The following is a 6,696-nucleotide window of genomic DNA, read 5'->3' as shown; positions in this document are numbered from 1 at the left end:
AAGCTTTCTATTTAGCACTTTTAGAAGAAAATAACCTGAATAAATAGCAATGATTTTTGAGGAAAAAAATGCCTCTTAAGAGTCTAGCTTTCTCTTTTCCCATAAAGAAAGCCCTTCCAGGTATGGAAAATCATTGGCAGAAGCAAGAGTAATTAACTTTAAGAAACTAACTGGTCACCTTATCACCACATATGCAGAGGCACAGTAGGGACTATGTGTTCTCTAAAAGATAAAAAGACACAGGGGACAACCACAGCACCTAAAGCCCCAACTTCCATACCTGGAAAAGGTGCCAGCACCAAAGGAATATCTACATCCAAGCTAAGACTCCTGGGGAGCATACCACTGCCTATAATACAAAAGAGCAAAGGCAGACACTTAAATAAAAAGCAAATATTTAAATATTTAAAGCAAAGCCACAAGGAAGTATCTCCAACCTAAAGCTGCTATGGGGATGGGCAGCCCAGTACTGAGCTTATATAGGGCTGGGTGGGGTGAGGGCCCCAGGTGAGGCTGGTCAGGATCGTTAAGGCCACCCTATTAATGGAGTCAGCTCTTCAGCATCACACTTTCTTGCTCTTTGGGTGTTGTAGGTAGGTTCCTCTGTGTATGGTAGTGGTGCTTTAGGGATTTTAGTTTTTTAATTATTTATTTAATAGGTAAGTTAATGGTAATTTGCATGTGTTGAAAGTTTCTGGTTAAAGCTTTTAGAGGAGCTTCCCTGTTCTCTTGTTACTGGTATGTGTGTGGTTTTTTTTTGTTTTGCTTTTTTTTTTTTTGAGATAAGATCTTTGTTTGTGGTGCTTATAAGCTTCTTTCTGCCCAAAAGGCTTCCAAAACTGTCCTTAAGAAAAGAATGGAATTTTTCCTGATTGCATAACTTTAAAAGCTTATTGTAGCAGTAGAAAAAGTAACTATTGCAGAGTCCTGTATTGTTATCCCTAGTGCTCAAGACCCTATGTGAATTAACTGGTTTTGTAACCAGCATTGGGTAAGCAGGCCCATACACTGGTATGGTGCTCTATTGATTTTAATGGTTTATCAAAATGGATCAGTATTATACTCAATTTTTTTGCTAGAGCCTTCTCTTTCAGGTGGGTATGTCCTTGGGGAGAATAATTGCCTTGATTGAAGAACTCTACTTATTTGGGGGCTGTTTAGTTTAAAGGAAGGGATGTTTTGAAGCTGAGTGTGAAAGGTAAGTGTATTCCACCCACAGCTTAGACAGTTATCTGAATACTCCTGAAAGCAAAACAGCAGGCATTAAATGAAGTAGATGTGTAATAAATGCCAAGACTTGTCATGGAGTTCAATGCTGCCTTATCTCTGAAGTTGACAAAAACAAGTATTATCCCAGCTATCTGTTAAGTTGGTTCTGTTACATCTAGTATAGATAACTACAGATGAAAGCCTTCTGCAGCCAAGTGGGGAAAAAGGGGGCATTTTCTCCTAGAGGAAAAAGGAATTGCTCTCCGGAGCTGGAAATTTGGGTGGATCCTGGATTGTGCTGTAGAAGAATGGTGCTGTATGATATTTAGGTTATCTATTTTAAAAACAACAGGTAATTTCAGAGGAGGCTCATGCTGTCCTATCCAGCTCTGACAATTACTATTTTTCATAATTGTGGAATTGTAGAGTTGGTGTTTTTGCAATGCTTTAAAAACCTATATATTTATACTAACTGTCTCTAAAACTTAGATTTCAGCCTAGTGGCCTGCTGGAGCTGTGAGTTTCATCAGAGGATTCTACTAGTAGACCCTTGTTCTTCAAACTGCTCTGTGCTCTCAAAAGGCACATTTGGAGTCACTTTGCAGGTGCATTAATCGGCAGCCACTTTTAACACTGAAACTTCTTTCCTTGCCATGCCAAGGTGGTCCTAAGAGGCTTTAGGTGCTGAGTTACTTGAGAATGTAAAGGAGGAGAAATTCCTCAGATGATTGGGTCACTCTTCACTTTTCAAACTAGTTTGATAGGGCTGAATTCATCTGTTTCAGAGCTCTCTGCTTGCTAATTCCCTGCCTGACTCCAGAAAACCCCATTGTGATGCCTGGTCTGGCTTCCCTCTCCCTATTCCCATGCCTCAAAACACCTTCCCCTGCTTTACAGCTGTAGAAGCTCCCAGACCAAAAGCTGTTTGAATGGGGAGTTGAGCAAAACTAATGGAATTACTCTGCAGCCTGGGTCTGGAAATCAGTGCAGTTGCATTTTTGACAGCTTGTGAGCTCCTCATTTGCCTCCTGTGAGGGATTTATTTAAACCTCATTTATTTCTGATTATCTAAGGCAATGTTTGCATTGTACTACTGTTTGAAGCTAAATAAAAAAGACATCAAACTGAAAATTGCAGGGAAATGTGCATTGCTGCTTTTACTGTTTGTAAAATAATACAGAATGGAAATGAAGATGCTTCTGCTGTGCAGCATAGAGTTTCTTCACGCTGAAACACTCAATAGTGAATCATGCAATTGTTGAAAAACTGGCAAGTATTGCAGACAAAGGAAGAAAAAATACCTACCACATCTGTTACTTTCCCTTCCTTACTCTAAACAGCCATTTTTTCCAATAGAAGAACCTTGGAAGAAAAGAACAACTCATGTAGCCATCAATTCCTATGATTCTTGTTTTTCATTTTATGTTTTTCCTCTAATGGTGAGATTCTTCTTTCTGATTATTTCCTGCCTGAAGCCAGATGCTGTTTTCATTCACAGCGAAGTAATAGCCCTTTGTTGGTGATATCACCCAGCATTATTCCATAGCCCTTTTGGTGACTTCTCAAATTTAACCTCCTGAAATACCCTCTTTGTTGGCTACTTGGAGCCTTTCTGGACCTCGTGTTTGGCTCTAGTCTCTCAGTAGCAATGAAGGGAGCAGAGCCTGGAGAGCTTTTATGACCTGCAATTAGCAGGGCAAAAAAATGTGGAAACAAAAGGAAGGTGGAAAAACAAGTTTGAATATTTGATATTTTTGATTTCTTGTCTGCTGTGTGTTTTTTCTAGCTCTTACTCTGCACAGTTCCATAATGCAAGCAGTGCATGCTGACATCCAAGCACAAATTTGGCCTAATTTGATATTAGTGTTAGTGTGGGTATGGGCTGGGAATAAATGTTTATGCTGTTTAAATGGTGCCATCTGTGGGTTTCCTGTCATGATGAGACCTTCCCTTCCTTTGGTATTGGGTTTATTAAAATCAGTAGGTTTGGGTTAATGTCTATGTGCCCAGGAAGGAGGGTTTTTTAATTCCTTTTAAAGTTAAGAAGTAGATACTGGCTTAAATTTGCTCTCTTGGGTAGCTTTTTAGCCTTTTTTTACTCAATCAAGCTGGCAAATAGGTCCGTTGTCTGGCTATAGCTTCCTGCTTTTAGGCAAACCTGGAAGAAGAGCAAGGATAGAAAAGGTGTCAGGTTCCTTAGCAGAGGAGGTAGCTGTAAGACCTGATAGAATATGGATATATTGAAATCTACAGATGAGCAGGTTTGAGACAGATGTGCTTGAATTTTGGCTTCATTTGGGGCTCTGCTCCGATTGCACCCTGTTGCAGGCGAAGGAAGAGCGTCACCAAAAGCAGTTTTGAGTGAAATTATTAAAATGCAGCTCAATGAAAATGTCAGTTGGACCAGAGGAATCTGAATCCCTGTAGCAAGTGTGATGTTCCTCATACCCCGATGCTTTCTGAAGTATATTTTTCTAGCCTCATTTTTCATTTTAAATTCAGCTGTTAAGTCTCCAGAGGGAATTAGCTACCAGCCATTTGCATTTTAAAGAGAAAACTTAAACCTCGATGGAGTGCCCTGCTTTAGGCTTCCTTTATATAATTTAGCCAGTGAGCTCCACTTTGGTGGAAGCCTTAGGGAGTCAACCAAATGACTGGGGTCAGGAAAGCCTTGGCTAAGCCTAAACCTTGTAATTTGCCTTATAAAAAGCAGGATATGCTGGTAGCTCTGTGACAGGGAGCTGTGAATGGGTGTTTTCTTTGTGAAGTGGGGTTGGAGGGAGAAGAAAGGACCTTCAACCTTTGATCCAGGATGGCTGCATCACAGGGCTGCTCCCTCCTCCAGTGCGTGAGAGACTGTCATAGTAAGAAGCTGTGAATTAAAGACTAGTTTTTAATTCGGTCCTTTTCAAGACAGGCACAGAGAAGTTGCAGGAGTGACGTGGGCTTCTGGGCTTCGTTGAGAGGAAGATCTCCTGAGGGCTGACTCATCTTCTGCAAGACTGTGAGTCAAGGAAGCCAAGTGGGCTGCTCTCCCCCTTGGGCCATAGGTTTGGGGGTGGAAGCTGTGGGCAGCCCCCTCCAAAAGCCACAGTTCCTCCCAACTGAGTCTTGCTGGCTTGATTCAACCAAAGCAGACTTCAAACACGCGCTTTTCTTCTCTTATTGTCCAGAGAGTGTAAAGACTGAAATCTCAAGGCTGCTGAAGTACAGCTGCATCTTAGTATCTTCCAATCCTCCAAAGAACAGCATCTTTTAAAGGTTATGGAATCCAGTGCAAAACATGAAGCCTCTCTTCAAAAAATAGCATAGATAATGGTGCTGGAGTACTTGGTATTTGGGCTGGATATGTATTCAGGAAGTATATCCAACCCCAGGTACAGAGCGAGATCTGAGTTCTAGCTGGGAATTCCCAAATCCACCCACTTCCCTGCTAGCTGCTGGCTGAAGATTAGACTGCAAATTAGCACAAGACTTTTGGCTCCTTTCCAAAATGTGACCTGGTGGCCAAAACTGGAAGCTGAAGCCTCTATGTCCTCTTCTCTGTGCTACCTTAGGCATGACTCTCTTGCCTCCAAGGTTTTCAGAAAGAAAAGGCTTTTTTTTCCAAGGAAGAGCAATATTTCTGTGGTCCTTGAAAGCTGTGAGACACCTAATGATGACTCTAACAGGAAATATATCCTGATGTTTGTTTAGAGTCATCCTGACAGCAGGCATCTATGCTGATACCCAGCACAAGCAAATAAGGGAGGCTCTTTTTTGAGGGATTACTTTGTTTTTAAGTGCAGCAGTCAAATGAGTGCTTGAAAGTATCGTGCTGCTGCCCCAAAAGAGCAGTCCCTAGCAATAAATAAAGGCTTTGGGCACAGGATGTGTGCTAGACTTGGAAAATTCCTTATTGGCTGTTGCTGTGTCGTGCAGTGCTGCTTAACACACCCTGGTGCTTGCAGACTGAGTAAGTGCACAAACAAGTGACGGGGAAAACCAAGAGGTGAGTTCAGGGTGCTGTAAAACAGCCTGTGAGCACAGGTTAGTCCCTGCTGCCTGCTCCAACTGGCGCTGAATCAGGTCTCTGGGTGGAGGGAGGGGTGGGATTTTTGCTGTGGAAATTGCCCTTATCCTCAAAGCTGCTGCAAATGATTCTGTGCTTATTCAGTGGGACACGTCCTGAGGTTTTCTTGTCGTCTGTGGTGTTTGTTGCAGTGTCATTTGGTAAAATGATTTGGGGGGTAGTTCGGCAATGGAGAAGTTGGTCATGGATCAGATGTCCTTTGCTTGCCAGAAACATAAGTCCTTTTTATTTCCAGCTTCACGTTTCCTTACTGCACAGGACAAAAATACAGTGGAAAAGTTAATTGTTCCTCTGAAGCAGCTCCCTGGCATCAGTGCTTAATCCTTGCTATATGTGATGCCATTAAACAGGTAATATTTCCCACATTTGTGGGACAAATTAGCTTCTAATATATAAGATGCAATAATACTGTCTTCTCTGGAATTGTGGCTAATAATATTTGCATTTGGATTTCTCATTTGAAAGACCTCTACAAAATGAATTACCTTTCCCAGCACTATAACAAGCCTGGTCTGAGCAAAACTGGCAAGCAAATGCGGGGAGAAGAAATGTCCAAGGACAATGGACCTCCCAGCTCTGAAATGAGCCTACATCTGTGCAAAATATGCTCAGCTGATTTAAAAAATGTTCTTTTTCAGCTTCATATGATCTCTAGCACAACCTGTGTTACTCCATTTCCATTGAAATGGTTTCTTTGGCCTTTATGTGAACAACTGATGGCACTGTTTGCAGAGACTAAATGACATTTCCATCTTCATGAGCAGATGGAGGAGACAAGGGTGGCAGGAAACCTCCTTCCCATCGTAGGAAGGTGTGAGGGTCCAAAAGGGTGAGAATTCATCTTTTGCAATGTTGCCCCTCCTTTCCCCTCTCTAGTGTTGTTCCTTGGTTCGTGTTGTGTTTCCAGAACCTGAGCTTTGAGTTCTAGGTGTTGGGTCTGGTGCTTGTTATGGCCTTTGGAGATCCTGCCAGTCATGGACAGGTCTGGAGCCCAAAAGGAGCAGTGTTAGATCGGGTTTGTATATGTTAAACACTACTGGTTAGCTTAAAAAGGTGGCCAGGTTCCCTGTTTCTGCTTTTAGCTTGCTAACTGTCTGTCCTTGGGTTCATCACCCAACTGAGACAGGGGTGGGATGATGGCCTTTCCTGCACGATGAATCCAACAGATGTGCAGGCTTGTTCCAAGCAGCAAGGTGTGCATCCTTCAGCTGCTGCTTTTGTCTTGGGCAATCTTCCTCTTCAAACCAGTGAATCATCCTGTTAAATCCCCTGTGATGATAAGCTTTGTCTTCAGCTTAGAGAAGGAGAAACTGCTGACTTTCTCCAAAAGAAATCTCAAAAATGCCTTCATGATGTCACTGTGAAAGCCAAAATGATGGTACCCAGAAGAGATCAGCAGGAAAAAAGGCCTTCAG

At 42.2% G+C, this 6,696-nt stretch overlaps 1 long non-coding RNA gene across 1 annotated transcript; it reads left to right on the top strand.

Moving 5' to 3' along the window:
- Positions 1-4,086: 4,086 nt before the first annotated feature.
- On the top strand, positions 4,087-5,082 carry LOC112947262. Its single transcript, XR_003249381.1, has 2 exons — positions 4,087-4,213; positions 4,383-5,082. It is a non-coding gene; the product is annotated as an uncharacterized LOC112947262 (long non-coding RNA).
- The last annotated feature ends 1,614 nt before the right edge of the window (positions 5,083-6,696 follow it).

This window comes from Nothoprocta perdicaria, unplaced genomic scaffold, assembly GCF_003342845.1.
Source record: "Nothoprocta perdicaria isolate Ctin4 unplaced genomic scaffold, notPer1 scaffold_228, whole genome shotgun sequence".
NCBI classification, from domain to species: Eukaryota; Metazoa; Chordata; class Aves; order Tinamiformes; family Tinamidae; genus Nothoprocta; species Nothoprocta perdicaria.
This window is presented reverse-complemented; position numbering and strand designations above follow the sequence as displayed.